We start from the raw sequence: 21,955 nt of genomic DNA on the forward strand, positions 1-21,955 counted from the left end.
CAAACCGTAGTTTGGCTTTTTTATGGCGGTTTTGGAGCAGAAGCTTCTTCTTTGCTGGGTGGCCTTTCAGGTTAGATACATTTGTACCTGTTTCCTCCAGCATCTTCACAAGGTCGTTTGCTGTTGTTCTGAGATTGATTTGCACTTTTCGCACCAAAGTACGTTCATCTCTAGGAGACAGAACGCGTCTCCTTCCTGAGCGGTATGACAGCTACGTGGTCCAATGGTGTTTATACTTGCGCAGTATTGTTTGTATAGATAAGCGTTGTACCTTCAGGCGTTTGGAAATTGCTCCCAAGGATGAACCAGACTTTTGAACCAGATTTGCCCATGATGTCAAACAAAGAGGCACTGAGTTTGAAGGTAGGCCTTGAAATACACCCACAGGTACACCTCCAATTGACTCAAATGATGTAAATAAGCCTTTCAGAAGCTTCTAAAGCCATGACATCATTATCTGGAAATTTCCAAGCTGTTTAAAGGCACAGTCAATTTAGTTTATGTACACTTCTGACCCACTGGAATTGTGATGCAGTGAATTATAAGTGAAATAATCTGTCTGTAAACAATTGTTGGACAAATTACTAACGTCATGCACACATTAAATGTCCTAAACGACTTGGCAAAACTATAGTTTGTTAACAAGAAATGTGTGGAGTGGTTGAAAAAACAGTTTTAATGACTCCAACCTAAAGTATGTAAACTTCCGACTTCAACTGTATAGTGTATCACTTATTGTCTCCAAATTGGTGCATAGAGAGTAAACAGATCCATTGATATTTCACAACACCAACAGACTGACACAGCTTGATCTAATTCAATGATCAAAGATTTCAAAAAGTTGTTAACACATTTTTTAAAGCTAGAGTCTTTGGCCAGTTAAACAGGAAGCCTCCGGCAACTCAAAGATGCAGTGAAAAGTTATAAAGCGTTGCTAGACAGCTCTTTACAACATCTCTTTGCAGAGGGGGATTTGAGGTGAATGTGAATAAAGTTTAGTCCTACTACAGCCCTTCCACTGCCCTTGTCTGCCACACTTTTCTACCTTTACATGGTTACATGTCTGCTAGCCTGCTACAGTACAGATTGAGTTTCTATCTGATACATTCACCCCATATCGAGTGTCTGTTTCTCGGCTCTCCTCCAGTCCACTGGCGTTGGGGGTGAAAATACATATTGAAAAACAGGCATGAGAAATGTGATCCTGCCTAAGACATTGATTCACTGCATGCAACACTGTGGTCTACTTGAGATGCATAGCAGATCTATGAAGCATCTCTAAGTGTGTGTAGATATGATGCATTAGAGGCCAGTGTGTCTCCTGGGTAGGGAACCCAGTGGGGGGGTCATGACTTAATTTCCTGCATCACACTTGGACTACTTTACAAGATACCATAAACATCTATTAGATGGGCTCTATGGTATGGTGTGCAGGTAGTTGGGATGCAAGTGCACTGTCTATGGTCTCATAGCTAATGGGTGTTCCGTGCACCATTAGCCAATAACAGAAGGCCACAGGCTAGTCGGAGACAGATGAACACATTATCCAGTCACCTCATGCTTGGACATGCACACAATCTGATTTCACTGCAGAGGATCCTCTTCAGTGCATGGCACATTGGGAGTAGCTGTAGTTAAAGAGTAGAGGAGGAGAAAAAGTCCCGCAATATCAAAAGACAGAACCTTTGTTCAACCATTATTAAAATCTGATGAGCGTGGTTTAACAGCGTATAAGAAGCACAATGTAGTAGGTCTCCGATGCCATATAGTCTAAACCCTGTCCACTGGTTTTACCACAGTCTGCTGACCAGATGCTTGCTAAAGCTGGCTAGCGTGAAAACTGAGAACGCATGATGCCAGTAAGACAATCCTATAGCACTCTCCCAGTGGCATAGTGGCCCAGTCACCCAGTACAATACACTGACTATACATGAAGAACACCTGCTCTTTCGATGACAGACTGACCAGGTGAAAGCTGTGATGCTTTATTTGATGTCACTTGTTAAATCCACTTCAATCAGTGTAGATGAAGGGGATAAAGAAAGATGTTTATGCCTTGAGACAATTGACGCATGGATTGTGTATGTGTGCCATTCAGAGGGTGAACGGGCAAGACAAAAGGTTTAAGTGCCTTTCAACGGGGTAATGGTAGTAGCTGCCAGGCACACCTGTTTTTGTCAAGAACTGCAACGCTGCTCACACTCAACAGTTTCTTGTGTGTATCAAGAATGGTCTACCACCCAAAGGACATCTGTCCTCGTGGAAAGCAATGGAGTCAACATGGGAAATGCTTTCGACACCTTGTAGAGTCCGTGCCCAGACGAATTGAGTCTGTTCTGAGTGCAAAAGGGGTGTGCATCTCAATATCAGGAAGGTGTTCCTAATGTTTGGAAAACTCAGCGTATATCACATCATTACTGTGCTCCAATGTCCTGCATCAGAGTGGTCCAGTGACTAATCGGTAGCAGTCTGTTGAAGCAAAGGAAATGTCAACAACTCCGTGACCTCTCGCCTCGCTTCAAAAAGGACAAAAATCCTAGACACTCTCACTCTGTTTAAAATCCCAAACAATGTCAACATGCTCTTGATAACTGGACTCCGGTGATATTTTATTCAGTGGGCCTATCTCCAGATGATGAAAAGGCTGCTCCAGCTGCTCTGATGCGTGTTTGACCCTCCCAGCGAACAAAGCTAAAACACATAGGATTAAAACTAAATCACCAGAGGAAGGAGCAGACAAGCCTGGAGCGCTCAACACGTGTGCATCTTGATAAAGCAGGCTTTGCAGATTGATTACAGGAGAGGAGCTGCAAAGATGACTTCACGTTCGGCTTATTCTCCTTGACAAGAATACCATGAAGGATGAATTATGCTCTCAAATGCTCCTCTATCAGTCCATCAATCTCCATGCAGGAGTCAACACTAGGGCAACTCTGATAGGGTGTAGGGCATTCAATCACTGCTCTAGAATGAGAACATTTTGAAACATTTGAAAAATGGGGCATTTCAAGTGGGTGCTACGAATTTAATGTAAAAACAGTTATTTGTCCAATGTAATTATAAATCACATAGAATGAATCATTAGATTGATGGCTCTCTACAATACTATAACCTTAACAGTGTTGATGAAATGAATAAGAACGTTCATTTGCATTTGGACCGCACAACTCTTGGTTGCATATCTTCAATATTTGGCGTTGGGAGGTGGTAACATTTGGAGATGTTGGACCAATCAACATTTCTTGACACCCTCGTAATTTTCATTTCCATTGGAAATCAATCTAAGTTGAGAAGGGCAATTTCTATGGTGAAAGACTCAGAAACACACCATGAAAACAAGAACAGATTATCTTCACAGAGGATGGATATTGAAAATCAGTTTGCGTTGTAAATATATATTTAGTCCATATTTTGTTTTGTATTCTGCAGATTTCATTTAGAAAAAGACCATGTTTTCACCCAAGAACCTGCAGCCATTAGTTAACTTGTCAGTTGACTTTTGAAGTTAGTATTTTATACAGTCATTATTGCTTATCTTTATCATGGGGGTCAAACATTTTGGACCACACTGTTCATGAACATCAAAGGGAGAGAGCTTGTTCTCAATTCAGAACTGTTGGATATCAGTCTGTTCAATGCAGCAAGATGAACAACAATGTGTGCAATACAAGGCAATTTATCTCATTCAATTACCATGCAGTTTATATACTTTTACTACAATTCTAATGTAAATAAGAATCAATTTTCTATACACACACTCGGGTATAAAACCGCCTGAGGTGTCCATTTGTACTGAGTTAATGAGTTCATCATTCATATGTTGCTCATTTAGATATGTCACGTAAAGAATCAGTATTGACTCCTGCATTATTCCCTTTTATGTCCCAGTGTATCATTGTAATCTGTGACAAACGTGACAGTTCCTCCCAGTTCTAAACTCCTGAACACTGAATCAGCTCAGTATCTGGACTGTTATGTATAACTTTTTAATGTGACGTTATAATATCACTAATACCATCATTCCTTGTCAAGAAGCCACAAGTGCATGACACTGTGTTGTAGCAACTAAATGCAGGAGCTCTTATGAAATGCTGCCATCCCCTGCTCCTCCACCCACTCAAGGGAATGATATACTATATTGTATAGAGGGAGGGGAAAGAGAGAGATAGGTTAGAGAGAAAATCCCAAATCCGGAGGTGTTATGTCATTGTTCGAAAGGAGGTTGCCAAGCAAATGATAAAATTCTAAAAAGAGGGGGATCTTTACATTTATTCAGGCTACACAAAAGCCTTGATAAAACTTTCCTCTGTACAGTCATTTTCTGTTTGTCTGAGTAGGTGTTGCCAAGGACTTGAAGATTCATGTTTTTGAAGACTTTGGTCCTTTATTAAAGAAGGAATGAGTTTCAGCATCAACACCTTCCTTAGGTATAACCTTGACTTGCTCATTAGTTTATAAGCCCAGCTCATCAAAACTCAATGACATTAATACACAGTGTACAACATATAAGGAACACCTTTCACAATATTGAGTTGCACCCCCTTTTGCCCTCAGAACAGTCTCGATTCGTCGTAGCATGGACTACAAGGTGTTGAAAACTTTCCACAGGGATGCTGGCCCATGTTGACTCCAATGCTTCCCAAAGTTGTGTCAAGTTGGTTGGATGTCCTTTGGGTGGTAGACCATTCTTGATACACAGGAAACTGTTGCGTGTGAAAAGCAAAGCAGCGTTGCAGTTCTTGACACACTCAAACCTGTGAGCCTGGTATCTGCTAGCAGACCCTGTACAAAGGCACTTCAATATTTTGTCTTGCCCATTCACCCTCAATGTCACATACACACAATCCATGTCTCAATTTTATCAAGGCTTAAAAATCCTTCTTTAACCTGTCTCCTCCCCTTCATCTACACTGATTGAAGTGGATTTAACAAATGAAATCAATAAGGGATCATAGCTTTCATCTGGATTCAACTGGTCAGTCTATGTCTCGGAAAGAGCAGGTGTTCTTAAAGTTTTGTACATTCAGTGTTTATGATAATATATGGTTTCTACCAGACGATTTTATCCAAAGTGATTTACAGTTATGCAAGCATACGTTTTCTTATGGACAGTGGGAATCCAACCCACAATACTGGTTGTGCAAGCACCGTGCTCTACGATACCAAGTGAGCTGCACAATGACCTCAAATTTCAAGATGAATACTCAAACTAGAGTAAATGTCATTTGTCGGAGGTTGTTAGTGTAGTGGGACCAACAGAGATGAACAGTGATCTAGATACCATCTGTGATTCAGTGTAACCTAATGATAGGTGAGACCACATGTCCTACTTTATGAGAAAACTGCCAATAAAAAACAACAGGGCATTCTAAGACCTAATGTGGAATACGATAGCACTGGAGGATCATCTTTAGAGATATGACCAAGTGGGGCTGACAGCATCAGTAGAAGTGCAGAAAGAGAGAAGGAGAGAACAGAGAGTGACCATGGAACCAGAGTGGGTTCCCAGACAGCAGTTATAAAAGGTTTCATTGTCAGACAGATAGATGGAGGATAGAGGAGAATATGGACAGAGATACTCTGTGATCTGACCATTAGCGGCATTGGAGGGCGTCAGCATCAGAGGGGACAGGAGACGAGGCTGGAAATAAAACTAGTAGGAGGGGAGGGATAAGGTCGGCTGCAGCCGGTTTCAATCTGCAGAAACAGACAGCAACCACGCCCCTTTACTGCAGCACTGTGGGAGCGGACATTGAGTGTCCAGTATCTATGCTGCAATAGTCTATGTCAGTCTGTCCTATCTGGTGTATTTCTCCTGTCTTATCTGGTGTCCTGTGTGACTTGAGTATGCTCCCTCTAATTCTCCCATCTCTCTCGCTCCCCTCTCGGAGGACCTGCCCTAGGACCATGCCTCAGTAATACCTGGCCTGACGACTCCGGGCTGTCCCCGTCCCAAGTCCAACTGGTCGTGCTGCTGATCCAGTTTCTGCTGTACTGCCTGCGGCTATGGAACCCTGGACGTGTTCACTGGACCTGCTACCTTATTTTCCCCTGAGATGCTGACCTGTTGCACCCTGTATAACCACTGATTCTCATTTGACCTTGCGGGTCTTCTATTACTTTTGAACATCTTGAAGAAGGATCTAGCCTTAATGGCCATGTACTCTTATAATTGGCACTGGCCAACCCTCCGAGTATGGTTCCTCTCTAGGTTTCATCTTAGGTTCCTCTCTAAGTTTCATCCTAGGTTCCTGCCTTTCTAGGCAGTTTCTCCTAGCCACCGTGCTTCTATATCTGCATTGCTTGCTCTTTAGAGTTTTGGGCTGTGTTTCTGTATAAACACTTTGTGACATCTGCTCATGTAAAAAGGGCTTTATAAATGCATTTAATTGATTGACTAGCTGGCCTCAACACTGTCTGGCTGACCGAACACAGAGGAAACTGGGGCAAGGGCAGCCAGGAGAGAGAGAGGAAGGAGGGAGAGAAAAAAGGAGAGAGAGATAAATAGATGGAGAGAAGGAAGAGAGTTGCTCTGGGAAAGGTTTGAACTGTGGCTTACACACATTTATCATTGTGAGCCAGAACCCGAACAGACCCCTGTTCCACTATTCAATGTAGAGATTATGGAATAGCAGAGGCCATAGGGATCTATGGGAAGCCATATAAACATTGGTTCTCTGCTAAATGTAATTTAGGAGTAACAGAAAGTAGTACAAATTGCTGAATAATGTCACGTACAGACACCTACACACACCAGTCAAGCCACCTACACCACCTTTTTCACATCTGTAAAACTTCAAAGGCTTTTGCTACCCTCTGAAATCAATTATAAAACACAATTTAAAAATCTAATTTAAGGAGGGGAATGATGAGTCAAAAAGAATCTCTGCCTCTACTGTACCGCTCTCTCTTTCTCCTTCGCTAAACCACAATATCTCCTTTACACTAAGTTCAATAACTCTGCTGGGAGCCACAGCTGATTTAGATGGCTTTTATTCCTGTTCCATTATGAATATGGAACTAAATCATAAAACAAGCCCCACATACTCACGAATCACCAAGGTAGGGAATTCAATTAGGAGGATAGCAGTGGATGCATGTATGTACTGTATGTGCGTGTCAGGGTTTTAGTTAGCCGGTAGTAGCCGGGTTTTGGCCGATAAATAAAGGAAAAGAAGATAAATAAAATTGGCAACGGCCAATTGTCTAGATAAAAAAAAAATCCCATTACAAAATATGAAAGCCCTTGTTACATCAGCCAATACATATACAGAAACCCAGCCTAAAAACCCCCAAAAAAGGAAGAAACCTAGAGAGGAACCAGGCTCCGAGGGGCAGCCAGTCCTCTTCTGGCTGTGCCAGGTGTAGATTATAACAGTACAATGAATTTTAGCCTATTCATTAATTATTCTTTTTTTGAACCTTTATTTAACTAGGCAAGTCAATTAAGAACAAATCCTTATTTTTAATGATGGCCTAGGAACAGTGGATTAACTGCCTTGTTCAGGGGCAGAACAACAGATTTTCCAATGCTCTAACCACTATGCTACTCTGCCACCTCTGTATTAATAATACCAGTGGATGGAAATACATGTGACCGGTCGTGCTTATCGTTCTATAGGTTAATTAGCATCATTTAGATGAATTGTGTGGGTGTGTATTTTTATTATGATTGGTATATATCACACATGCACAGCACACAGATACAGCGCCTAGTTTGAGCGGGAAATCTGTCAGACAGCTCGAGAGCTGCTGCTCCAGCTCCCATTGCTGCTGAAGGGAAATGTGTTTTTATAACAATTCTACACTGAACAAAAATATAACACGCAACATGCAACAATTAATAAGATTGTACTGAGTTACAGTTCATTTTTTTTCTTTCTTTTTTTTTACCTTTATTTAACTAGGCAAGTCAGTTAAGAACAAATTCTATTTTCAATGACGGCCTAGGAACAGGGTTAACTGCCTGTTCAGGGGCAGAACGACAGATATCAAACAATTTAAATAAATAAATTAGGCCCGAATCTATAGATTTTACATGACTGGGAATATAGATATACTGTATATCTGTTGGTCACAGATAGCTTAAAAAAAGGTAGGGGCTCATGCAGCATGCCATCTCCTTCGCATAGAGTTGATCAGGCTGTTGATTTTGGCCTGTGGAATGTTGCCCCAGTCCTCTTCAATGGCTGTTTTAAGTTGCTGGATATTGGCGGGAACTAGAATACACTGTTGTACATGTCATACGCATCCCAAACATGCTCAATGGGTGACATGTCTGGTGAGTATGCAGGCCATGGAAGAACATAAACAATTGTGTACATATCCTTGCGACACGGGGCTGTGCATTGTCAACTTGTTCTCAACAGGCCTACCTGGTTAAATAAAGGTGAAATAAAAAAAATAACAGGATGTATATAAATTTGTGCACAAAATTTGAGAGAAATACATTTTTTTTGTGCGTATGGAATATTTCTGGGATATTTTATTTCAGCTCATGAAACATGCAACCAACAGTTTTGATGGCCACGATTAAAAATAACTTTTTTTTCTCAAGTGGTAATTAAAGCGCACTTCCCATTCAATTGCCTAGGAAACAGTAGGGAGTCTTCAGCGTGTCACACACACCACTTTGAAATGTAAGCATTTTGCAATATGCATTTTGAAAACATATACTTAGTTTGCTTCAAATTAGCAGAGCCAAAATCTGTTTCTATAAATGTGGAGGCAAATATGTTAGACTTTCACATGCCATTGAAACAAGTAGCCTATATCTCTCATTTTATTTGGGTTTTCAGATCAAGGGCGGGTAGTTTTCCCGCGGTAATGCATTGGGCAGACCACCCCACCCTCTGGAGAGCCTTGCTGTTAAGGGCGGTGCAGTTGCCGTACCAGGCGGTGATACAGCCCGACAGGATGCTTTCAATTGTGCATCTGTAAAAGTTTGTGAGGGTTTTAGGTGCCAAGCCACATTTCTTTAGCGTCTTGAGGTTAAAGAGACTCTGTTGCGCCTTCTTCACCACACTGTCTGTGAGGGTGGTCCATTTCAGTTTGTCAGTGATGTGTGCGCTATTCCTTACTCATCATGTTGGCTGAGGAAAAGTAAATGTGGACAGTTATTTAGTATGGTCAGGGCGTGAGTTGGGGTGGGCAGTCTATGTTAGTTTTTCTATATTTTCTATTTCTGTGTTTGGCCTGCTATGGTTCTCAATCAGAGGCAGCTGTCTATCTTTGTCCCTGATTGAGAACCATATTTAGGTAGCCTGTTTTCTTTTGTGTTTTGTGGGTGGTTATTTTCAGTCTTTGTGTGTCTGCACCAGATAGAACTGTTTCGGTTGTCACTTCGTTGTTTTGTATTTTTGAAGTGTTCAGTTTCTTGTTAAAAAGATGAACACTAACCACGGTGCGCTTTGTCCTCTCCTTCTTCCACAGACGACAGCTGTTACATACAAAGTGTGCGTCTTAATTCGGTAAGGACATACACCGTTGCATCGTCGAGTTGCATGTTGTGTTAAGATGAATGACCTTAATCTAAATGTGATTTCTGTCAATCTGAGCACCGTGGGTGGACGCCATAATCAGGTTACGCACCCAATGCATATGGGTCTGGTAAATTTCTCAGATGTCTGGTAAATTATAAATGCTGCTGAGAGAGGAGGAAAGATATAGAGAGGGGAAGAAAAGAGGGATGAAGGATGAATGTGATGAAATCAAATTTACATTGGAACAACAAGAAAATAACAATGTAAAACAATCACTTATTAAAAGCCTAGCTAAAAATGTGGGTTTTTAAAAGTTATTTAAAAGCCTCAATGGTGTGATAAGGAGGGGTGGAGGAGTGCAGTACCTCGTTAAAAGCCTCGCTGTGACAGAGGCAGCTGCTGTGGGTCAGTGAAGATGGCTGTAGGTGGAAGATGACAGAGAGAGATTTGGCTACAAATTCAAAAGGAAATTATCTTAATAACAGAGAAATGTCCTCCTGTGTGCTACCTATATCCCCCCACTAGAATCCCCATACTTTAATGAAGACAGCTTCTCCATCCTGGAGGGGGAAATCAATCATTTCCAGGCCCAGGGACATGTACTAGTCTGTGGCGACCTAAATGCCAGAACCGGACAAGAACCTGACACCCTCAGCACACAGGGGGACAAACACCTGCCTGCAGGTGACAGCATTCCCACCCCCATATGCCCCCCTAGGCACAACTATGACAACAAAAACGGGTCACAACTCCTGCAGCTCTGTCGCACGCTGGGTATGTACATAGTCAATGGTAGGCTTCGAGGGGACTCCTATGGTAGGTACACCTATAGCTCATCTCTTGGCAGTAGTACTGTAGACCACTTTATCACTGATCTCAACCCAGAGTCTCTCAGAGCGTTCACAGTCAGTCCACTGACACCCCTATCAGACCACAGCAAAATCACAGTCTACTTGAACAGAGCAATACTCAAATCATGAGGCATCAAAGCCAAAGGAACTGAGTAACATTAAGAAATTCTATATATGGAAGGAATGCAGTTTGGAAACCTACCAAAAAACAATTAGGCAACAACAAATTCAATCCCTTTTAGACAATTTCCTGGGTAAAACGTTCCACTGTAATAGTGAAGGTGAAACGTGGCAGTATATTTGACCTCTCAGCTTCTCTATGAAATCTAAAAATCTCAAATAGAAAACCAGAAGAAAATGAACAACAATGACAAATGGTTTGATGAAGAATGCAAAAATCTAAGAAAGAAATTGAGAAACGTGTCCAACCAAAAACAGAGAGACCCGGAAAACCTGAGTCTACGCCTTCGCTATGGTGAATCACTAAAACAATACAGAAATACATGGACAAATATGGAAAAAGAAGGAACAGCACGTCAGAAATCAGCTCAATGTAATTGAAGAATTCATAGATTCTAACCACTTCTGGGAAAATTGGAAAACACTAAACACGAAGAATTATCTATCCAAAGTGGAGATGTATGGGTAAACCACTTCTCCAATCTTTTTGGCTATATAACACAAACCTATGCATGATCAAATACAAATCTTACAATCAACTATTAAAGACTACCAGAACCCACTGGATTCTGCAATTACCTTGAATGAGCTACAGGACAAAATAAAAAACCCTCCAACCCAAAAAAGCATGTGGTGTTGATGGTATCCTCAATGAAATGATCAAATATACAGACAACAAATTCCAATTGGCTATACCAAAACTCTTTCACATCATCCTTAGCTCTGGCATCTTCTCCAATATTTGGAACCAAGGACTGATCACCCCAATCCACAAAAATGGAGACAAATTTGACCCCAATAACTACCGTGGGATATGCGTCAACAGCAACCTTGGGAAAATCCTCTGCATTATCATTAACAGCAGACTCGTACATTTCCTCAATGTACTGAGCAAATGTCAAATTGGCTTTCTACCAAATTACCGTGCAACAGACCATGTATTCACCCTGCACACCCTAATTGACAAACAAACAAATCAAAACAAAGCCAAAGTCTTCTCACGCTTTGTTGATTTCCAAAAAGCCTTAGACTCAAGAGCCGTTAAATTATACAACCACCTAAAAAGAAGCGATTCCCAAACCTTCCATAACAAAGCCATCACCTACAGGGAGATGAACCTGGAGAAGAGTCCCCTAAGCAAGCTGGTCCTCGGGCTCTGTTCACAAACAGACCCCACAGAGCCCTAGGACAGCAACACAATTAGACCCAACCAAATCATGAGAAAACAAAAAGATAATTACTTGACACATTGGAAAGAATTAACAAAGAAACAGAGCAAACTAGAATGCTATTTGGCCCTAAACAGAGAGCACACAGTGGCAGACTACCTGACCACTGTGACTGACCCAAACGTAAGGAAAGCTTTGACTATGTACAGACTCAGTGAGCATAGCCTTGCTATTGAGAAAGGGCACCGTAGGCAGACATGGCTCTCAAGAGAAGACAGGCTATATGCACACTGCCCACAAAATGAGGTGGAAACTGAGCTTGCACTTCCTAACCTCCTGCCCAATGTATGACCATATTAGAGACACATATTTCCCTCAGATTACACAGACCCACAAAGAATTCGAAAACAAACCCAATTTTTTGATAAACTCCCATATCTACTGGGTGAAATTCCAGTGTGCCATCACAGCAGCAAGATTTGTGCAACCAGTGAAGAACAAACACCATTGTAAACCCATATTTATGCTTATTTATTTTCCCTTGTGTACTTTAACCATTTATACATTGTTACAACACTGTATATATACATAATATGACATTGGTAATGCCTTTATTATTTTGAAACTTCTGAGTGTAATGTTTACTGTTAATTTTTATTGTTTATTTCACTTTAGTATATTTTCTACCTCACTTGCTTTGGCAATGTTAACATGTTTCCCATGCCAATAAATCCACTTGAATTGAATTGAGACAGAGAGCGAGACAGAGAGAGAGCGAGAAAGAGGACCACAGGGTCCCTTTTGATGCTTGTGCTGCTCTGAGCATGGTGCTGAGTTAAAAGGCGGATTCCTATATCACGTGTTACGGAGATGATTGATGTGGTGGGAGAGAGGGGAGGGCAGAATGAGATAGCGTAAGAAAGAGGTGTTGAAATATTCCTGAGTCAGGTCTTCCACATGTCTTCATCCGCAAACCAGACACAGTGTAGCCCTGCCTTTTTCCTGTACCAGTTAAAGGCTTCCTTTTTTAAATGTCTCCAACAAGAGCTGATATCATAGTGGAGGTGACAGTGGAGCCAGCGCTGGACCTCAGATAGCTCTGGACTTTGTTTAAACGAGGCCACAGAAAGCCTAGGGTCCTTCCTGTTGTACTGAGACTCTGGAGCCATAGTTTGGCCCACTTAGGCACAAAGCGAGAGACGGGAGATGCATTATTCAACAGGCCGGCCAGGCGGCCTATCAGAGAGTGTTATTACCAGCTGGCCTATCAGAGAGACTGTTATTCCTCTTGTATTTGGATGGCGTCTCAGACAGAGGTGTAAATCCTACATCGGCTGTCTTTAATGAAGAAGGTTGGGATAAAACACCTCAACAACCTTTGGTTTGTAAATTGAACTCTGTGATCCCTCAAATCTCAGACTGCTTTCTGGGTAACAGGAATAGTCCCTCCAGAGTCACATGTATTTATTTTCCAAGCTATAGCACACAATATTTTACATACAGCAGGTTTTTAAAAGACCAAAGAATTTGATCTGCTTCATGTTTTTATGAAGCTGGGCTGAGCTGAGAAGAGAAGTAATAATGTTATAGTGAAAGATTGTAACTATAAATTGCCTCAAACAATTCAAAACAGCAGAGGGAGCACCCTCTATCCACATCAAAGGGGCAGCAGTGGAGAAGGTGGACAAACTGAAATGGTCCACCCACACAGACAGTGTGGTGAAGAAGGAGCAACAGCAAATATTCAACCTCAGGAGGCTGAAGAAATTTGGCTTGCCACCCAAAACCCTGACAAACTTTTACAGATGCACAATCGAGAGCATCCAGTCGAGCTGTATCACAGCCTGGTACGGCAACTGCCCTGCCCTCAACCGCAAGGCTCTCCAGAGGGTGGTGCGGTCTGCACAATGCATCACCGGTGGCAAACTACCTGCCCTCCATGACACCTACAGCACCCATTGTCACAGGAAGGCCCAAAAGATCATCAAGGACATAACCACCCAAGCCACTGCCTGTTCACACCGCTACCATCCAGAAGGTGAGGTCAGTACAGGTGCATCAACGCTGGGACCGAGAGACTGAAAAACAGCTTCTATCTCAAGGCCATCAGACTGCTAAACAGCAATCACTAACTCAGAGAGTTTGCTGCCTACATTGAGACCCAATCACTGGCCAATTTAATAAATGGACCACTAGTCACTTTATACAATGCTACTCTAAATAATGTTTAGTAATAATGTTTACATATCTTACATTACTCATATCACATGTATATACTGTATTTTATACCATCTATTTATACCATCTACCTTGCCTATGCTGCTTGGCCATCGCTCATCCATATACTTACATATACATATTATTTCACTCCTTTAGATTTGTGTGTATTAGGTAGTTGTTGGGGAATTGTTAGATTACTTTTTAGATATTACTGCCCTGTCAGAACTAGAAACACAAGCATTTTGCTACACTCACATTAACATCTGCTAACCATGTGTATGTGACAATTAAACATTGATTTGATTTGTAACTCAAATTGCCTTCCAACAGACTTCTTCAATGGTTCAAAATGTTTTGCTTGTTATGCAATTATGATTAAAGTACAACCCATTTTACCACTTTCGTAAAGCTAAAAGCATGAGCTGCCTCAAGTAAGAAACATTATATATTTTAATCTGTGACAGATATGGTCTTCCTGTCATGTATTGTCATATTATGTCTTGTTCCTGTTCTTTCTCTTCACTCCGTCTCCCTCTGCTGGTCGTATTAGGTTACCTTCTCTTCCTCTCCTTCCCCCAGCTGCTCCTCATCTTCTCTAACTACCTCGTTCACCCTTTTCCCACCTGTTCCCTTTTTTCCCTCTGATTAGGTCTCTATTTCTCTCTCTGTTCCTGCTTCTGTCTTTGTCAGATTCTCGTTTGAGTTTCTCATGCCAGAACCAAACTATCGTCTCGTTTGCTTCACCCTTGTCCTGTCCTGTCGGAATCTGCCTGTTCATCTGATGCTACGTGTGATCAGGTACCTCTGTCCTCTACAACCCAGCTATTCTCCTCTGCTGCTAGAAGGGGACTCTAACCCAGCTATTCTCCTCTGCTGCTAGAAGGGGACTCTAACCCAGCTATTCTCCTCTGCTGCTAGAAGGGGAACTCTTCTGTGATATTCAGAAGGACTTTATGTTTAATTTGTCGCCCTCTCTGCGGGTTGTTTATTTTGCCATCATATACATTTGAAGAGGATCTATGTCTTACCTGTGTTTTGACATTAAAGGACTCTGTTTTTGTTAAACCGCTTTTGGGTCCTCACTCACGTGCATAACACTTCCATACAAAGGCATGTGAAATGATTAAATAACTTCACTTACGAATTACTCCATACCAAAATCTTAGCGCAAAGTGGTGCAGCATGTACAAACTAAAAAAGTTTTGAATCAAATCAAAAATAACATGTCTCTCCTACAACAGCACTGCAGGGAGAGACAGCATTAACTCTATCTGAGCTACTAGAATCCAGTCTATTCCTGTGGGGCTGCTATATTCCCCAGGCTGATAGATCGAGGAGAAACTCATCACAAAGAGCTAATTGTTCATCTTCCCTCAAGTGTGTTGTGTCTGGTTGGCTGAAAACACTGGCAGCTGTTTCCTCTGTTCTAGTAGAAAACAAATTGGGATACGAGACTCTCCCTCTACCTTCAGATAAGTGACAACGCACAGCAACTAGCGTTAGCCTCAAGCTTTAGAAAGACATTCTGTACACAAAGTACTGAAATGACTGCTACCTTTAGAAAAGACAGAAGCCATTTTGTTAATTTAGACTGAAGTCCGTATCCTCTGGCAATTCCACTTCCTCAGGTCCCATACTTTATGTATTCAGGACGAAGAGAAATGCTGCATGCTGCACCGAGCCCTGGCAGTCCAGAGGAGGGATGGCATGTGCTGAGAGGAAGAAGAAAGCACTGATGGGACTTGGACAGGAAATGGAAGGATGAAAGAGGAGGGGGAAGGAGCCCTGGTTCCCTCCTTCTCTAATGAATCCGTCACTGGTACAGGTGGAGGAGAAGAAGGCTGGTGTTGGAGAATTCCCCAATCAAAGGAATTACCTTTCTGTTCCAAATGTTGTTTGAATGTTTTATAAATGAGGGGGAATGTTAAGCTGCAGTATTGAATATGAAAGGGCATTGACCAGGACAGGCTTAGTCTCCTCTGTAGAAACACGTTAGTTTACTAGACAGTACTGAATGTGTCCGTCCCAAATGGCATCCTATTCCCTATTTAGTGCACTAACTTTGACAAGAGCTCTATGGGCTAAATCAAAAGTAGTGCACTAAAGGGAATAGGGTGCAGATGACATCAATTTGAACTGGATCATTGAACTGGATTTACAAGGTGTCATATATTAGTTCCACATACAGTTTCTCGATTACGGGCCATGAAAGACATTGGTTTATGCTGTCACATACAATGGTGCCCACTGTGGCTGGGTAGGTTATTTCAATAAAGAGACTGTGGCAGACTATAAAGCAGTACCATGGTGTGTGTCTGAGTATATACCATGTAGGCTAAACACAACCATGTATTATCTCCAGCCATCAGCCAGTGTTAGTCCTATAATCCTGAATGTGACTCGATGCCCTCACTGTCACAGAGACCATAATATCCTGCTGTAGATCTGAGAGAAGTGCTTAGGGCCTGGCTTTAGGTAAGCCAGCCATATCATTCTCTATTATCCTTACATAGCAATGTATCTTCATGTAGGCCTACTTTAAACACAGATCAGCTCTGACAGGGAAGTTAGCCACACCTTATGTATCTCCTTTTAAAAACAGCACATCCCCTGCCAACATTTGTATAAAGAGTGACCCAAGTGAACACAGCCGTAAGTCGAAAGTTCATGCAAATGCCTCTTACATGCGTGCGTGGAGGTCCGAGTAACACAGAGGATCTTAAGTTTCTTAAGGCTATGGCATAGTGACCAGTGTGTCAGCAGAACCGGAGCAGAGGAGATCCGTCACAGGGAGGCAAGCAGAGAGAACGGGACCTGGGTCTCACACACCCCAACGAACAATGGCAGACAGCCCTCAGCAGATCCATTACAGTGTGAAGATTGTATGGAGAAGGCTACTGATCTTTAGAGAATGTACATAAAGGCCCAGCGCAGTCAAAATGCAGTTTTCCCCGTGTTTTATTGCAACATGAAACTAACATTGTAAATGTTTGAAAAAAAAGTGTTATTTCCAGATTGTATTTTCAATCAGAAACTATCTACTCAGGACAGACATCATATCGACAGACAATCACAATGAAGTGAATTGCTTAATAGATCAATAACAAAGGGAGTTCCAAACCTCTCTTCTAAGAACATCTAGTTCTCCCCTCCCCACTCAGACCACTCACTCCCAGACAGTCCTATCAAAATTCTTGTTTAATAAATAGTTTTTGCTAAAAAGCTACTTAATTGTTACCCAGAAATGATTTGAGATTGATATAAAAACATCTGCATTGGCCATTTAAGCAAAAACAGCTGATCTTTCAAGGAAAATAGCAGCTTTACACAGCAGCTCAGCCACTCGAGGTCTCACATTAGTAGCTCACATTAGAGCACAGGAGACAGGGAGACACAAGGAACATGTGTTTGCAGCACTGACAAACAGTAATGTATTCAGGCAACAATGTTTCCACAGACAACAAGGATGGATGCACTCATTCAAACACAAATTCATAGCCACACACATGCAATATTGTGTACATAAAATAGACCACCCAGCGACAAACAACTTTTTTCTGTTATCTCCCAAACACACTATTGTCATCCATGCAGACACCGCTGTGATCCTTTGCTCCTTGTTACCCTTCACACCAACACCAGTCTGTTGTGAGCTGCCTCAATACCAGGAGGAGAGGACCACCCTGCTGCTGTATCATTCTACTGTTCAGCTCCTCTGCACGTACCTTCCACACCCTGGGAATCAAAATGTATTCAGCACTGCTCTGCTAATACTCGCTAAAGGTTAATGCACACGGGATTGGATTGGAGAAGGCTAAATTCACATCTGCTATTTGCAGTATCAGTGCCTTTTTTCACACATTAACATTTTATGGATTCAATTCATTCCACAAATATGATAGTAATGTGATTTATTGCTGTTGTAAAAGGCCTGACAGAGACATGGCTTTTGAGGAGCAGATGTTTTTTGATTCAATTCAATACTGTTGTCAGGGCAAAAGCCTTGATATAGAAGGTGGTTGAAACAGTCAACACAAGTCACCAACAGTTTGATTTATCCCATGTCAAAAGATACCCCCAATAACAGGAAGCCTGAGTGTACCTGTGAAGGAGCGAAGCTCATTGATGATGTCACTTCCCTGAAAATACAGTAGGTGTCAACTCAAATTTTATTGGTCACATACATATGGCTAGCAGATGTTAATGCGAGTGTAGTGAAATGCTTGTGCTTCTGGTTCCGACAGTGCAGTAATATCTAACAAGTGATCTAACAAATCCCCAACAACTACCTAATACACACAATTCTAAAAGGGTTGAATGAGAATATGTACATATAAATATATGGATGAGCGATGGCCGAGAGGCCTAGGCAAGGTGCAATAGATGGTACAAAATACAGTATATACTGTATTCAGGCTTTTATTTTATTATGAATGGAGGTACGTCACTCGCCGTGGAAGTTGAAGGCGGCGTCCTCTGGCAGCGGGGGTCTCCATGGAGATGTTGAGCCTGGAACTGACATAAACCAGAAACAGCTTTGCCGCCCTGGATTCAGAGGTTCCGGCGCCTTTGTCCTTGGTGGCTTCCCAATCAAGATCGGATCCGGAGGTACCTGCGTCTTCGTCCTCGGTTCGGTCTCCCTCTCCGGTGGCTTCTACCTCGGGTTCAGCTCCTCGGAGCTCCCAGCCTCACCAGACCGTGAGGCTGCCTGAGACACCGGCCCATTCAACATCACCAGCTGTCATCATAGGCAGCTCTATGGTAAGAAACATCTCGGTCCCCAAAAACCCTGTGCTACCCAGGAACACGAGTACAGGACATAACAAGGCTGCTTCCAACTGTTCTACCACAGATGCCGGGAGCTGATACTGCTGTAGTCTATGAAAATGGATATTAGCATTAAAAGACTCCAAAAAACAGCCAATAATTTCAGGTCCAGTACCATCGTTGGGCTGCGGGTGTAAAAGATTCAGCAGACTGCTGGCATTACACATCTGGCTAAAAGACTACTGCAGCTCTGCTGGAGTCATTTTTATGGATAACTTTGACACCTTCTGAAACAGAAGATACTGATGGAGTCCATCCAAATCATCTTGGCTCCTGGACTCTGTCCACGCATTTCAAGGCTGCGTTGAAACAATGACTGGTAAATGATCCAAGACCAGCTCAGTTAATCCCTACCATTGTTACAATGAGTCGTCATAATGCTGCATCAAATGTACATGATCTTAGGGGCATTGGCAAACACAATGTATGTCATTTAATTTATGTACCCCTAATTGCACCAAATACATCTGTTTATCCTACAGCTATTGTAAGCAGTAATCATGAGCCAATAAACCAGAGTTACACTCTTAGCACTGAGGCAGTGTGCAATAGTAGGAAGACCACTTTATGCAGCTCACCCTGCACTATCAGCTCCAATGTAAATAACATGAGTAAGTCTACCCCTGATAAGGTTCCCAGTAAAGCGTTAAAAACAATCAAGCAACCCAGAAAAGTGCTAAAAATAGCCCATATTAACATATGTAGCCTAATAAACAAGGTTCATGAAGTCAGTAACTTGCTTGTAAGAGATGACATGCATATTCTCTGAAACTCACCTAGATAATACCTTCGATGGTATAGTGGTAGCAATACATGGTTATAACATCTACCGAAAAGACTGAAATGCCAACGGAGGCAGTGTTAATGTCTATATTCAGAACCACATTCCTGTGAAGCTTAGATACGATCTAATGTTAAATACTGTCGAAGTAATATGGCTACAGGTTCATCTGCCTCACCTAAAGCCCATTTTTGGGGGAAGCTGCTATAGACCAAGTGCTAACAGTCAGTATCTGGATAATACTGTATGTGTGAAATGCTTGATAATGTATGCGATATCAACAGAGAAATATATTTACTGGGTGATTTAAATATTGACTGGCTATCATCAAGCTGCCCACTCAGGAATAAACGTCAAACTGTAACCAGTGCCTGCAACCTGGATCAGGTTGTCAGTCAACCTACCAGGGTAGTTACAAACAGCACACAATTTAAATCATCAACATGTATTGATCACATCTTTACTAACGCTGCAGATATTTGCTTTAAAATAGTATCCAAATCCATAGGATGTAGTGATCACAATATAATAGCCATACATGTATCTAGGAAAACCAAAGTTCCAAAGGCTGGGCCTAATATAGTGTATAAGAGGTCAATCAAGAAGTTTTGTAGTGATTCATATGTTGATGTAAAGAATATTTGCTGGTCTGTGGTGTGTAATGAGGAGCAAACAGACGCTGCACTTGATCGATTTATGAAATCCCCTCGGATTGATGAGGAATTGAAAAATGGTATGGTTGAGAGGGATGAGGCAAAAGGTATGGCAAATAAGTCTGGCTGCACAACCGATTGGCAAATGCACTGCAAATTAAGAAATCAATGTGACTAAACAAAAAATGAAAAGAAAAAGAAACAAAGATGAATGATATTAAGAATGACAGGGGTGGCAGCATAGCCTAGTGGTTAGAGCATTGGACTAGTAACCGAAAGGTTACTAGTCCATCCCTGAGCTGACAAGATACAAATATGTTGTTCTGCCCCTGAACAAGGAAGTTAACCCACTGTTCCTCGGCTGTCATTGAAAATAGGAATTTGTTCTTAACTGACTTGCCTCGTAAAATAAAGATAAAATAGTCAAAAGCTCTGGGGCACCATAAATACAATTTTAGGAAAAAAAAGCCAACATGGCTCCTTCATTCATAGAATCAGATGGCTCACTGATATTGCAAACTACTTTAATTACTTTTTCATTGGCAAGATAACAAACAAACGCAACAAACTAACGCAACAAACGCTTACACTACTCTACACATCCAAGTACTGTATATCGGACAAATTATGAAAGACAATAATTGTACTTTTGAATTCTGTAAAGTCAGTGTGGAAGAGGTGAAAAAAATATTGTTGTCCATCAACAATGACAAGCCACAGGGGTCTGACAATCTGGTTGGAAAATTACTGAGGATAATAGCAGAGGATATTGCCACTCCTATTTGCCACATTTTCAATTTAAGCCTACAAGAGAAAGTGTTCCCTCAGGCCTGGAAGGAAGCTAAAGTCATTCCACTACCCAAGAATAGTAAAGCCCCCTTTACTGGCACAAATAGCCGACCAATCAGCCTGTTACCAACCCTTAGGAAACTTCTGGAAAAAATGGTGTTCGACCAGATACAATGCTGTTTCACAGTAAACAAATTGACAACAGAATTTCAGCATGCTTATAGGGAAGGACACTCAACAAGCACAGCGCTTACACAAATGACTGATTATTGGCTGAGAGAAATTGATTGTGGGGGCTGTCTTGTTAGACTACAGTGCAGCTTTTGACATTATCGATCATAGTCTGCTGGAAAAAAATTGTTTCATGGCTTTACACCCCCTGCTATAATGTGAATAAAGAGTTACTTGTCTAACAGAACACAGAGGGTGTTCTTTTAATGGAAGCCTCAAATGTAATCCAGTTACAAATCAGGAATTCCCTAGGCCCCTTGTTTTTTTAAATTTTTACTAACATGCCACTGACTTTGAGTAAATGCCACAGTGTGTGTCTACGTATGCGGATGACTCATCACTTTACACATCAGCTACTACAGCGACTGAAATGACTGCAACACTCAACAAAGAGCTGCAGTTAGTTTCAGAGTGGGTGGCAAGGAATAAGTTAGTCCTAAATATTTCTAAAACTAAAAGCATAGTTTTTGGAACAAAACACTCACTAAACCCTAAACCTCAACTAAATCTTGTAATAATGTGGAAATCGAGCAAGTTGAGATGACTACTTCTTGGAGTACCCTAGATTGTAAACTGTCATGGTCAAAACATTGATGCCGTACTAGCTAAGATTGGGAGAGGTCTGTCTATAATAATGGGATGCTCTGCCTTCTTAACAGCACTACCAACAAGGCAGGTCCTACAGGCCCTAGTTTTGTTGCACCTTGACTACTGTTCAGTCGTGTGGTCAGGTGCCACAAAAAAGGACTTAGGAAAATTGCAATTGGCTCAG

At 41.7% G+C, this 21,955-nt stretch overlaps 1 protein-coding gene across 12 annotated transcripts in view; it reads right to left on the reverse strand.

Annotated features, from left to right (window-relative positions):
• LOC110505197 (ecto-NOX disulfide-thiol exchanger 2) overlaps positions 1-21,955 on the reverse strand; it is a 316,865-nt gene that overhangs the window by 214,768 nt on the left and 80,142 nt on the right. The window contains exon 3 of one of the 12 annotated variants that reach the window (XM_090219977.1): positions 9,848-9,901. The exons of the other annotated variants lie outside the window; for them this stretch is intronic. The gene's annotated coding sequence lies outside the window, so the exon portion shown is untranslated. The remainder of the gene's footprint in view (positions 1-9,847; positions 9,902-21,955) is intronic. 12 annotated transcript variants of the gene reach the window in all.

This window comes from Oncorhynchus mykiss, chromosome 25 (genome assembly GCF_057628025.1).
Source record: "Oncorhynchus mykiss isolate SJ-2025 chromosome 25, ASM5762802v1, whole genome shotgun sequence".
Classification (NCBI taxonomy): Eukaryota; Metazoa; Chordata; class Actinopteri; order Salmoniformes; family Salmonidae; genus Oncorhynchus; species Oncorhynchus mykiss.